This window comes from Sebastes fasciatus, chromosome 2 (assembly GCF_043250625.1).
Source record: "Sebastes fasciatus isolate fSebFas1 chromosome 2, fSebFas1.pri, whole genome shotgun sequence".
Taxonomy (NCBI): Eukaryota; Metazoa; Chordata; class Actinopteri; order Perciformes; family Sebastidae; genus Sebastes; species Sebastes fasciatus.
The window spans coordinates 24,329,477-24,344,351 of record NC_133796.1 but is presented as its reverse complement, the minus strand read 5'-3'; the positions used below and the strand labels follow the sequence as shown (position 1 = coordinate 24,344,351).

General features: G+C 40.4%; 1 protein-coding gene across 1 annotated transcript in view; it reads right to left on the bottom strand.

The window, feature by feature from the left end:
• gpc5a (glypican 5a) overlaps positions 1-14,875 on the bottom strand; it is a 141,141-nt gene that overhangs the window by 88,457 nt on the left and 37,809 nt on the right. The window lies entirely within an intron of this gene.

The window sequence follows — 14,875 nt, the reverse complement described above, 5'->3', positions numbered from 1 at the left end:
ACGAACATGACTCCAAATGAATGATACCGTTTTTCTGTAACTGCTGCCATATCAACTTAAGAGGTGATGATATATCAATGTCAGTTACTGCAAAAAGGACACAGCCACAGATGGCAGGGTGGAGAGCAGATACGCACATTGTTCTTCTTATACTACACAGGGTGTCTGTGTATGTAAAAGAGTTCACACATACAGTCTATGTAGTCATACAGTTTGGGCTGAACTTCGACGTCTGTAGAGGCAGATGAGGAACATTACGACACAAGGAAAGTGGCCTATACTTAGAGCTTAAGTTTGCCAAATCATGTAGGTATGTCTACTGGTAGTCGTGTGCAGGTTTATTGCAGGTTTTGTGTACTTGCATCAAACCTACATTCATTCAAACCTATCCTTTAAGGGCAAATAGGTACAGTACTTTATGGGCGGCATGACGAAAATCAGATCTATGATATAAATTAAACTTGAGGGTTTGATAAACATTGTGATGCTAATTCAAGGTCCCACACAGACACCACCGAGGACCAGTTTAAAGCTCTAGATTGAATTATTTGTCGAGGCTTTTGTCCTCACATCTCTGATTATTTTACCACAGCTGGCAGAAACAAGTAGCCACATCTGCTGTTTCACTGAGATCCACCGCGCTGTCACTACACCTCTGAGAGAGCACTGTGGATCCGCAGCAGTAAACAACACATTGGCAAAAGGGACCAAAATACCAACAGCCTAATCACCCCTGTGAAACCGTTATTTATATTTGCTCTCAGCCCCATTCTTCTTTTCACTCAGCGTAACAGCGGCTGAATGGGCTGAAGGAAAAGACTGCTGCTAATGGTGAAGAAGCTCATAAACCTCCTGCAGGCCCTCCAAAGCTTCAAGGTGCGTGACAGCTGCAAAACACCAGTCAGTCAGACTCAATGAAAAGTCTGAGTGTGATGCATCAAATACATCAGTGCTGTATGAATTTTATATATATGCATGATACAAAATAGAAAATACAAATGGAGAGGTTTCTAATATGTTGTCTGCGTTGTTATAAATAAAATAATTACGGTATTCTATAAATAATAAGAATACTTTACAATGTAACAACGAAACAGCAGTTGAATCAACACAAACCAAAAACTGAACATTATAACCAGGTAAAACAAAATAAAACTGATAGTGTTTATGTAGCTCCCCTTGAGCATTAACGGATGTACTGTAGTACCTCACATCACTTGTTAGTGCAGTAGGACTGTCACAATTTTTCTCAGCAAATTCTCAGATCACTCGTTTTGTTCTCTGCATCTTAGTGTGAAGACTACTGTGTATATCCAACAAACCACCACTCACTCGTGCTACGCGGGATTCTCACTGCCAACTCGTCAAATACCACCAAATTTCAAAATAATCTTCCAATATGGTTTACTTAGTTTTTAGCTTTACTCAAGCAACAAAACTACTTGGTTAGGTTTAGGAAAATATCGTGGTTTGGGTTAAAATAAGTCAACAACTGGTGTTAGTAAAGTACAAAACTACGGTAGAATAACTCAACGTTGACTTGGTTTCATGAGATACGAACAGCGGTGTCCTGGGTGAAAGTCCTGTGTTTGTTTGACCCATGCCGTTTTCTCATGCCGCTAACAGGTTGTTTACATCAGTAACTGTTACATCTCATCAGAAAAATGAACACTTGAACGTACATCAGCGTGATAAGAACTACCTAAAATGACAGAAACCATCTTTGGGAAAACTTTATTTGACGTGTACTTTGACTTTTGAGTTTGGCCCATGTCCTATCCAAACATGGAGGGGCGGGGTTTAAGACCTATACTGCAGCCAGCCTCCAGGGGGAGTTACAGATGTTTTGGCTTCACTTTTGGGTCATGTTGTCCATCTTTATATACAGTCTATGGTTTAAATCAGTCAGTTTGGATTTTCCGTTGTATTTTGATTAATGATTGTTTTTTTACAAACAGACTGATGCATCCATCCATCATGTCCCTCGTATTCCTGATACAGTAGCTGAGGTAAAAGGTGGGTCAACCCAACAAGCCTGATTACAACCTTCATAAAAGGTAGGATTTATTGCAGGGCCGTTGCATCAGATTAGTTTGTTAGTTGTACCTGTATATAAATAAACTGGAAACTGATGGTTTCTGACTACACTAAAAACAAAGTGAATAGTGGAGCTGAGGGTGAAAGAGATAAAATATAGTAGGATTGTTTAACATTTTCCTTCGATATCATATCACCAATCTTTCTTGAGAGACAGTAAAACTGCTCGGTCTAAGTCAATTTTATAGTTGACTGATCACACTGTAGAATCTCTCCCTTCATCCTCTGATGGGCTTATCTGTGTTTATGTTTCCTCCCAGTATCTCCCCTCTGTGTGTACTCTGTATGGCCAAACACAGGAGAATAATACAACTGCAAAACTGCACCCCTTAGCCTTGGTACGACTCTTAAGACGACTGCTGCACTCCATCACAATTAAGCCCATCTCCCAATCTCTCTCTGTTTGGTGCTAAATCAGTCAATATGTTTTCCCCTCACGTATGGCTCGCTGTTTAACTTGCTTTTGTAATTAAGGAAATATTCAACAAACACCAGCTTTAGGATGCTGTGCTCACAGCTGCAGAGTGCATTCTACCAAGAAACGCTTTAAACAACACATTTATTCATTAGAGAAGGATGGGAAGTGACGTGAAGTAAACAAACAAGTGCAGTGGCAAAAAAAATAAAGAATTTAAAAAGTTGATGCATGAGTTTTTGTAGCAAATTTACTATTAGAATTACTCAACAAAACATCCGATGAACAGCCCGTTCTGTTTTGGATGATGTGTTCGGTCCATTTTAAAGAGTAAGATTAAAGTTACATGTTTATTCATTTAAAGAGCACAAATTGAACTGATCCTTAGCACAAACTATTATGCTTCCTTGTTGACTATAGACTTTAGGGGGGGGAAGTAATTCATCTTCCCACTGTCAGCCTTGTGCAAACAGGTCTTACTCTGCACACTCAGTGGAGATCATCATAATTTATCTGAGGAAGATTGTGCATTATCCTCCACCACAACTTTCCAGTTGAAGCACTTAACATTAGCTGCTGTTTATGAGCTTGAAACCACCTGCACGTTCATAAATACCACTTCATTCCCTCGGCGTAGCCTGTGTGCCAATGGTTTGATGGGTTAATTTAGTTGATTTTTTTTTTTAAAATAACAAGCCCGAGGGTCGGCCGTGAAGTTGTGATTATCATCTGTCTTGTTACTGTGCTTTAACAATGTGCCCTCACCGCTGGGCACAGCGACTCAATCCTTCTTCAAAGAGACTAATTTACCGATGCCACAAGGTTCTTCTACCACAGTGTAGTGTCAGTGTAATTTAAATGTCAAAACAATGCCTTGACTGTTATTTCACGTTAGAGGGCAAAATAATTCGCTTCAGAGTGACAATTAATTCTCATTCAACAAGCCTGACCCCCAAGCGTGGATTTAATTACTGTAGTATTTTTTATTTTTTTTAAATATTACTTGTTTTAGATTAAGTTAACAGGAGACAGACACACATCTGCCGCTAGATGTGTGGATTCTAATGTTATTTCATGATTTAGTGTTGTTTTAATTAATCAATCTGTTTCATGGTGTTGTTTACTTCAACCTGCCGCATCAACTTGTCTGATTGGCAGTTTCCTTAACTTCCCACGGAGCAGGTTAGCACATCTTCATTGGGAAAAACTGAAACAATCTGATGTTCGCTCGCTCGTTCGCATCACGTCCAGTTAGGAGGAGGTGTAAGTATACGCTATATTTAGAATATTTCCCGACGGGGAACTGAACTCAGAGTGAAACTTAGTCTGGTGGCTTTGAAGAGAACATCGCTTCACTTTCAGTTCCCCGTCGGAAAGGAGAAAGAAAGGGCTGTCTGACGGCAATATGAAGCAGAGAAAATATGATAAATATAGCGTACACTTAAACGGATATACATTTTTTTAGGCGAGCCTTTCTTTTAGGTGACTAAAATATGTTTTTTTGTCGGCCCCATCCACAGCAGTAGCCTACATTGCTTTGATCCCGTACTGGTACTGGTACTGGCAATGACTATGGATAAACACCTCATACAACCCTACTTCAAAACACCAAAACTATCCCTTTAACAATCTAAATGTGTCAGTAGAAGAGTCAGAGATGCATCGTCACGTCCAGTTAATTTTTGGTTTATATAGCCTAAAATCAGACATTTACTTGAGGGCGTTGCTATCTGTACAACATACAAAAATCTAAATTTTTAGACCCTCAACTCAGATAAGGAAATATTAGATCATATTAGGAGACTTTATCAATCCCCAGAAGGGAAACTAGTTTGGTCACCCGTCCACAATGACAAGTAACAAAGGAGACACAAGTCAGAGAGGACGCAGCAGACGACACACAGCATGAAACTGCCTCAACAGAACACACATATATTCCAAGAGGACATTAATGTAGCTCAGACGCCCACCTAGCAATGTATTCAATACAATCAATCAATGAATAAAAGGCTGAAAAAGCCAGGGGGAAAAAAAACCAGAGGAAGAAGCTGGCAAACAATTCACACAGCTTGGCTTTAGGTGTTATAGATGTGTTGTAATGAGAATTTATCTTATTTTAGAGCACAAAAAAGCGTTCCCCCGTGCAATTCTGTAAAACGTCAGAGTGACGAATGGAGCATGCGGCGTATTTGGGTTTGCTCGTTTTCTGACTGAAGCAGGTTTCCGGGCTATGCGGCGAGCAGCAGCGCTAATCTTCACAACTTCTTCACACTTCTTCAGCTCGTGTCAACAGCACTGTGAGTCAGTTAGCCATTCATATGCTGCTACAGATGGTCTCATCCCTCTTCTTCAGCTCAGCTGCTGACATGATTCATGGGGCTCTGTGTCTTGATTTAGGGTCTCTTTCATATTTCTTCCTGCCCACAGCAGAGAAGCATTTCTCTAAGACACCCCTGAGGCAATGACCCTGCTCTGCCTGGCTTGCCTGCCTGGCTGAGAGGGGGAAAAAAAGTCTGTTCTGGGCAAAACTGGACTCGACACAACACACACACGCATGTGCTGCATATAATACGCACATATCAGCTGATGCGAGCTTGTATGGTCAAAGGCAAACAAGACAAACACAAAATGTGCTATATAGTCAACAAAATTATTATAAAATTATAAATCAAGATTAAGTGGACAACCACAATTGTGCAAATAAGCAGTCATGTCTTGCTACAGGAAGGTCTCAGCCAACTCATTAACAGACCACTCCACCCTTCATTTTACACCGCTGCTATAACTCCTCTCCCAAAGTCAATGCAGTAAGCACGTCACTAAAAATGTAATCAGCAGTCACCGGTGATTGTTTCCCCAGTCAATCTCATTTTGTTGAATTTGTATAATAATAACCTTGTGCGTTTCCCTTCTATCTGGACTCAAAATGTTCCTCCAATTTAGTGTCTATGGGCTTCAGATTGCCCTGTCAGAAAGGACTACAGCAAAGACTGTGCACACCACTTCCTTATCGCTACCAGTAAATTACTTCAGGATCAGATACAGGCTGCCAACTCGCAGAAACTCCACTCACCAGACACAGAGGGGGAAAGAGAGAAGGAGATAGAAAAGACGAAGAAGAAAAAAAAAAAGCGTCAAGACATGACAGGAGGAGGAGAGTATCCCCGTGGAGACTGATAGTTTCAGCTGCTCTCAAAGGTCATCTGATGTTATCTAAAGATCATCTTCAGTCACCAACACTCGCCTTTTTACACCCGGCTCAACAGCTGGAGTCAAGCGCCTGTCAATCAAAACTTTCATAACCTGCAGCGACAACAAAGTGGCTTTCTCTCCCCGATGTAATCAATCTGAAATACAATTCTGTCCGAAATATTAACACAAGCAATAAATAATATGATGTGATAAGAACAAACATCACCTGCAGGAGTTTGGAAAATATATATCCTTTGGCATTTCTGTTTCATGGAGTATTGAAGAGAATATGGCAGAAATGTACTGATGTTTATTGTATACACTCAATTTGATGAATAAGAAGTAAAAAAAAAAAGCAATCATTCAATCTGTATTTTGTTACTTTTCATAATTAAGCAGCCTGAACAAGTGAAGCTCAGTCATTTCTTCTGCTGCTTTGTTTAAAAAATGAATGTCTTTATCTATTTTAAACACATTTTAAATGTTATCAGTCACATTATGTAGAGCTGCAACTAACAATTACTTTCATTATCAACTAATCTAACAATTATCTTTTTTTTTATGGATCTATTAATTGTTTGGTCTATAAAACGTCAGCAAATAGTAAAAAACTAACAGTCCAAAACCACAATTCAATATTAGAGAGCACCAAGAAAACCAAAAGATGTTAACATTTTAGAAACTTGAAATGGTGTTTTTGAATTGCAGATTAATTTTCAATTAAATTCAATGAATTGACTAAATGTTTCACCTCCAACATTATGTGTGACTATGACTACATGACAAATTTAAATAAACACATCTACACGGTCTAACATGACAAACCTTCTGAAAACCAATTGTAATTAAAAGTAATGTTTTAAAGCAGATATTTAATACCAAACCTGCTTAATCAATTGTTAGAATCGTATGACACTGTAGAAGCAGGTTGACCTACTGAATATGGATCTGAAATGTTTTCTCAGCTTGTGATAATTATCAAAATTACATTTCACATTAAAGCTGAATCAATTAGTCGAGTAATTGATTAGTCAAGCCACAGAAAATGAACATCAATTCTGTCGCTGTAATCAATTAATCATTTTAAAATATTTTTTCAAGCAAAAATGCCAGCGATGCTCTGGTTCAAGCTTCTAAAATGGGAAGATTTTCCTATTTTTTTTGTGAACTAAATATATTTGGGGTTGTCTGTTGGACAAAACGAGCAATTTGAATATTTCACACTCTTGCATGTTGTGCATTTTTCACTAATACTTTCTGATATTTTATACGTCACAAAAAATAATCAAGAAAAAGAAGAAGAAGCAAATTGATGGATAATGAAAATAGTTATTGGTTGCAGCCCTATTTTCACATCCAGCTTCTCTCTGGTCTGTTTATTTGAAACACTGGTCTTCTTCCATGAAACCGACTCATATTTCTTTAAATATGCACATCGTGAATTATTAAAATGTTCGGTCTGCTGTTACTGCAACAAACTAATTCCCCAGTGGAGATGAATCAAAATACATAAATGCTAGATAACATTTATACATTTTACGCACTGAAAACTACAGTAGTATTAGTAGTAGTATTAACATTTTAAAATATGTTTGTATCTTACTGAGGATCTTAACGCCTGACATTTGGTCACTGTCCTCTCTTTTAATTAAACCAAAGGGAAGCAGAAAACATCTAATGCAATACATAATTTGTAAATAAAAACAACAGACAAATGAACACATCATTTACTGTATCAACATCAGCATGTGTTGGGTTACTAACAGCTGATGCTGCTCATGTAATTTCTATTTTTTCTGGTGACCGCTGTCATATCAGCCGGCTCGTCCTGGTTGCTCGGGTCATATAAAATGGGTGACCTCAGAGACTGGTCACTTTAGCAGCTTGTAGTGTGAAGGTATGATTAAAGTGGCGGCGAGTCATCGGGATGCAGGCGGCGGTTTTTCACACACGTCGGGGGACACTCATACAAACGTGCCTGGACTCCTCTCTGCAGCATTGTGGGGAGCAGCTCCACCGTGGTGGAACCGAGCAGATGGTGAACGTATGCGGCGCTCATGCATGTCATCATCACCTTCATTAGCTGAAGGTGACATATGACATCATCTGGCCCACGTGCATTATGGGGGCCAGAAAGAGTTGTTTTCTTCTTTTTCTTCCTTTTTTTATTGCAGCGTGGTTCAAGGTTGTTGATGGGAGGTATTGTGAGTAATCACAATCCCCCCCTCACACATACACATCTTCTCCTCCTTCTCAAGCCTCCCCCATTCCCACCTCCTCCCAGCATTAAGGTAAATAAGGGCTTCCAGCAGAGAGCCAATGAGCACGGGCCACTGAGCAGAGATGCATGTTTGTGTTGCCTTCCTCCCAGGACCCTGCTCGTTTATCTTGGCTGTCAGGTAAAGGGCAGACTCAGAGAAGGTGAAACTTTTTTTTTTTTTTTTTTTTAATAAGGCCGGCTCCGTTTCCATAGAAACAGCAGGACAACATTACAGGGACAATGATAAGAGAGCAAAGTCTGGTCTCAGGGCATCCCGCAGTGTGCCACATTGTTGTCGGAGACATTTGTGTTTACGTCAGAGAAATGAAAGAGCTATTTAGATTTATTCTCCAGGAGCCTCCAGACTTGGACCTTTTTACTGCGGGAGGTGAGATTAATGAGAGCATATTCACACCTGGCTTTCAGCTTAGGTCAGGAGCTAAAAGGTGTTTTCCACTCATAAAGAGGCGCCGAGTCTTCTGTGGGTACAAACTCCCTGATAAACACAGAGAAGACCTGCAATGACTATCATGATTTTAAATATATAAGGAACTGATATTGCAGAATGTAATGATTGGAGAATATATGGAGGATAACGGGCAGATTCACTGGTTTATCTTTTTTTTTTGTGAAGTAATAAATAATAAACACTGAACAGCATAAAGGTTGTCTGCTAACTGTCAATACTCCAAATGCGAGCTATCTGCGCATTCAGAAAATTCTCCAGGCTAAAAGTGAAAAAGAAGAAACAAATTGCACAGGTAATGAATACTTAATGACTACCACATTTTTCACTTTGTGGCAGTAAATGGGAAGCATGTTTAGTTAACAAATGAGTGGAAGATCAAAAGGAACAGAAGGTACCACACGCATTGTCAAAAGCCTGCAGCTGCGAGATAAACCAAGACAATGATACAAAGATATGAGAGTCTTTGTTTCCAGCCACACTCCTGCGAGAGAGAAATTAAGTCTCTTCTGGAGCAGAACTCAACATGGATATGGTCCACGTATAGCCATAACATTGATATGAAATAAGGATCCCTGGATAAGACGGCACACAACTCTAATTCATGTGCAGGCATGCAGGAAAGTGCTAAATTCAACATTAGGCGTTGTATTCTGCATCCGTCCAGACATTATGATTGTCTCAATGGCAGAGAAGAATACTCAGGGGAAAGCACTACCAACTCTCCATACATGAAACACAACAAGAAAGGAGCTTTATTGTAGACGTCCATTACTAAAATTGCTCTATTAGTCTATTGTTTACATCTGGAGTGCAGAACTATTCCTGCAAAGAACTGTGGGAAACGGCTTTTGTTATCAAAACAATGCAGCCGCGTCCTTACGATTAAATCACGTTTTGTCAGCATCTCCATTTCCTTAACAGTCTTTTATGACGAAACAAATAGATCCCGCTCACACAGAGGGTTTTCCCACCAAAGACGTGCTACCTCTGCTCCCTCTTTATGAGCATTAACTTCACATTTCTTCCAACTCTTTGTTCCCCGCTTTTCAGCAGCCTCTGATTTATATCTGAGGTAAAGAGGAAGAGTGCTCCGCGGGGACCGAGTGCGTGTGCTCGACGGTAGACGGAGGCAGGCCGATATCACACACAGGAGGGTGAGGCGGGTGTGTGCTCTGACAGCTCATCAGTGGACAATAAGGCCTTGGCTGTTAATGTCCTGCTACCTGGCATGCTGCAGGGTCACAATCTGCACCAGATGCTGGAGGCAGGCGTCCAAGAGGCAAAAAGGGAGTGGATACACTGAAAAATGAATGGGACTAGACGGACACACACATACATGCACACACACACACACCTGCAGCCAGCCAACTCTGAATTTACTGTCTCTTCTGCACAGTGGTCTCGCTGGCAGTTACTGTAGCAACATCAGGGATCATATCTGAGCACAAATAAATTAAATCTCTCTTTTCCAGATAGCTAGATTGAAAATGTATCTGTGCAGAGCAATCATGCATAATTCGAAAAGTGTGGGGGGGCACACACACACACACACACACACACACATACAAGAGGGACTTATGAACTCAATTTAGTCAGCCAGACAGAGTTCTTGATTCTGTCACTTGGGATAATCGTCAGGATGTGGTACTCTGACCGAGCCCCTGCGTCTAAACCCAGGCAGGATATAAGGTCATGTTGGAGTGGAACTCTAGCCATGCAGCATCCCAGACCTCAAGTGCTTCAGTGGTTTTTGTGGTTATCTGCAGTAGCCAGCTGTCGCAATACAGAGGAGCTCTTCAAGAATGTCCCCTCTCCTCTTCCTCTCATCTTTCACTCCTCTCTCTCTCTCAATCAAAACTGTCCAATCAGCCCACCCATCTCTGTCCTTCCTTCTTTTGTCTACTTTTACGATGTGTAAATCTGTAGTGTTTGCGCCAAAAGATTAACAATGCAGCAAAACAAAACTATTATGGTTTGTGTTGGGAGTCCGAGGACCAGACACTAAATTACCCAGTTTGTTCCCAGGCAGGAAAAGAGAGGATAAACCTCAAGCTATATTTGTATTCAACTTTATGAACTGTTTGTAGCCTACTTGGGATTCTATACCACATTCATTTCAAGTTGTTTTTTTCATGTGATGGAGGGAAACAACTCTCTTACTTTCTCGCATGAGAGTGACTAAGAGGACAGCTATGCATAATATATTTGACAGCGCATGTTTAAAAGGTTATTCCTCTCCCTTCAAAATTAGGTCAGTTCATCACTGCAAACGAATGTAGGAGGAGGCGTTGAGACTTGATGTTCTGCAGTGTGCCTGTTTATCACTTAAATTTGGTTTTGTCTGTCACTGTCAGTGACGGCGTGGAAAAGAACCACCGCTCTGCCGCCATACATCATCCAAACGGATGCAGAGAGGAGAAGCAGTGGAGTGATCAGCAATCTGCTGTGTTTCTAGTGTGTGTATGAGACCCAAAAGTGCAGAGCTCCACCTGCTGGTCAGAGCGAGCTACAGCAGCACAAAGCAGGATTGTTTAGGGATTTACTACTGCAATGACCACAGTCATCTCACTGAATAGGATGCCACAGCTTGGCCAGCAGGTTTATTAATGGACAAACAGTGGGCATTAATATGTGCACTGAACAAAGATGACCAGCTGTGAATTTATATTAAGAGGCTGTATATAGTTCTCTATTATATGCACATGGGGTATAAGTTTGACATAAAGTAATTATTCTTAAGCCTTGTTTTGTTAAAACTGGCTTTACTTTCTCATTGTTTGGGGTCCCACAGATCCCACTGCTCTATGTGCACAAATAACTATTTTATTATCGAATTCCTCGGGCACAAGCTGGGCTTGCACATTCAGCAAAGGTGACAAATAACAGAAATAACCAGAAAGCATTGTTATATGACTAAATAAGGAAATAATGCACGTTTTAAATGTTATATCAATCATGTAATCAACAATTATATTGTCTTCAAGCATTACAAACTGTTATAAAACTGCAATAACAGAAATTCAAATTAACTTATTTGGGACTTGGGAGGGTAGTAATGTATAAAAAGTGCTCTCAACATTCAGAGAACTCAAACAGAAGTAATGCATCAGTTTCTGAAGCAGACTTCTGAAAAACAAATCATCATTTATTAATCTTTGCTATAAAATTAGCAAAAAGCATCAAGCCGATTTACAATGTTATGTTTTTCAAGCCGTCAAAGAGTCGAGGGGTCTCCAGGACCCCAAACAGAATTAGGGTTAATATACATGCTATATTAGTAGTTCCCGTCCTGGCGAGGTAGATCTCTGGGGTCATGAGATGATTAACAGCACAGGAAAGCATAAAAATATATTTCTGCAAAATGAATATGTTTTTATCAGACTTAACAAGAAAAAAAACAAAGATTCATGCAAATTACTGAATAATTTCACCAACAAGTTATTGATATAAATCAATCCGGGAAGGAAAAATTACTCTTTGGCTAATTGTTGGCTAATGACTTAGAGACACGTGCAACCTGTGCAGAGGGGCCACCAATGGTTGTTTTAAGGGGTCACAAGCAGAAAAAGTTGAGGAGTGAAGATATATTTTATTATTCAACACATACTGTCCCCTGATGGGAACACCGTGTGGGTTTCGCAGTCTGGCTCAGACAACCCTCAAATGAGGAAGCACGTTCCCCGTGCAGCCTGGGATAACCTAAGCTCTTGATGCTTCTTCAGTGGATTCCTATTAGCAGAGCTTAAAAGCTGTCATTTCAGCTAAGCCAAGGCAAATCACCTGAGATTCACGTCTAGTGGGGGATGGAATGGAAAATGAGACAAATGACGAAATAGGGAAATGACGAAACAATCGCATGAAGAAAAGAAAAGGGCAAAATAGATATGAACAGAGCTACGTTTACAGAATCGACCCTTTCCTCTGCCAACTGGCCACACATTGAGGAGAGGCATGCACTACAACTCCAGGGCTCCTATTACCATGTGATTAACCTCTTCAGGATTAACCGGGAAGCAAAGAGACACGGGAAAGGTCAGAGGTTAGTGCTCAGACAGCCACTCCAGCATGAAGGGCGGCCTATTAAACGAAAGGCCACGCTCAAATCTGCGCGCCTGTCTTCAAGCATCTTTTCAATACATACTGTAACATTCATCCCGCAGTACTCATTCCGCCCGTGTTAAATTCCAACAGCATGTAAGGTCAGTTGCCATATTATCGTAAAAATTTTAAAAAAAAACAACAACTGTTGTACTCAATTAGAAAGAGACTCTTTGAAAATATAAACACACCGCCAAACACCTGGTGTGTGTTGGCAGCCGTGAAACAGACTGCAGGTGGGGATGAATTAAAGCGAGACTACACCGGAGGAGGTGATCATGAATAACACATCACACTCTCGTACGCGTTGAGGCTGTAGCTTTTTAGCACTGCTATAACTCCTGGTTGTTGTCTCTCATTGTCAGGGAGAAAAGAATATCATAAAAATACATTTCAAAATATATGTGCTGCCTTGCACACGCTCGCATATATGTTTTAAGATCGGATGTCAAACTGAATTAGAAAGTAAATGTGTGGAAACTGAAAAGGAATGAGGTTCCCTGTAATCCCTCGACTAATGCAATTTTGGCTTTGTCAGTCTGTTATCCAACAGAGAAACAAAGAAAAAAATGCTTGTGTGTGTGTGCAGCTTGTGTGTGTGTGCAGCTCATGGCAACCTGGCATTCCTTCAGTGTGTGTGTGTGTGTGTGTGTGTGTGTGTGTGTGTGTGTGTGTGTGTGTGTGTGTGTGTGTGTGTGTGTGTGTGTGTGTGTGTGTGTGTGTGTGTGTGTGTGTGTGTGTGTGTGTGTGTGTATCCATGACGGATGGAGAAAGCATGTGGGAATGTGTTAACCTTTCTGCCCAAACGGGGACAGCTTCCCCGACCAAAGAAGATCTCCGTCACTTCCAGAGTTTGAGGGATGTTTCACTGTTTTATTTTTTTTATCTCCTGCTGGCCAGTGACATAAATCACAACAACATTTTAATCAGTCTTGCAGTGTGAAAAACGCAAGGGCATAACAATCCCCCACAACCTTCATACCAGTAAACCGGGGCTGAGGGCCAATACCATATCTGAGATCTGGTACCCATAAACGGGTTTTTAGACTATATTTTATTCTAATTTAAAGCAAATCTAATCAATATTTGTGTTTTAACAAGGGATCACCTGAATACTCGTATGTGAAAGACGTCGCTCATAGTGATGAATCCACAGAAAAATAATATCACCCACCTCTGCAGATCTCCTCAGCTCTACGGAGCTTTTTAGCGTCTTTAAGTTAATTGGTTTTATGGTTCGCAACTTTACTGTTTTGGTTCACCCTCACAGCTCTCATCAATGTTGCTTTTAAATGCAGCAGGCAGCTGTTTTCAGTAAGAAGGCTCTAAAAAAAATCAAACCTGGTACACTACCTGCTCAGACAGACACAGTTAGCAGCTGGTGAACATATTGGAGCATTTAGGTGCTAAAGATTTCTATATTTCTCAGGAGTCGGTAGAGACCAAAAACAAAGCTAAAAGAGAGTTAATATTGGATGTAGATTGTCCAGATAGACACAAACTACTGTTCCTCCATATCTGCTTGATGTTTTAATAGGCAACTATTTAGCTTAAAGCTAAGGTTGGTAATCTTAAGAAACTAGCAAGAGTACAGTACATTTTAAAAATGATACAACCTAAAAACTCAGCCCAGTGTTGCCAACTGTTTTCCAATGAAAGTGGCTAACAGCATTAGCTCCAAAAATCACTAAATCTAGCGAGAAAGTCGGCAACACTGACAGTCCGTCCCTTCCGGCGTCTCTCCAAAGCCACTCCCCCCAAATTATCATTATGAATGTGAACGGCGAACATGGCTGTTGTTAGTACTCACAGCTGTCAAGCCAGCAGCTTGTAAAAGACTCTGGTGACGTGTAATGAGTTCACGGGCAGAGTGCACACAGGCAGGCAGGCAGGTAGACAGGTGGGCCGTCCATTTAGCTTATTAAAGTCCTGCGGCAGCCACAGTTAACAGATTTTCTCTTTCTTTTTGTCAGAGCATTTGATTTATTGATTGCTGTTGAGATGTTAAGAGAATTTCAATAAATATATCAAACATGTTTTTGAAGAAGATTACCAACTCTGGCTTTAAAAGGTGATAATTGTCATTGTTGTTTACGGCTTGTTTCCACTGCCTTTCAAGTGGCCACAAATCAATTATTGCAGGTTTAATAAAAGATGCCAAAGTTCCCCCATTTAAATTATTGTCTCAACACAAGCTGCCATACAAAAACTCTGCTAAAAACACTAAAATGTAGCTTTAAATCAGCAAATAATGGATTAACGAATAAGTAAACAAGACTGCAAATCTTACACGGCATTAGATACCAACTTTTGGTACTCAACAGACACATTTCTGATGGTACCA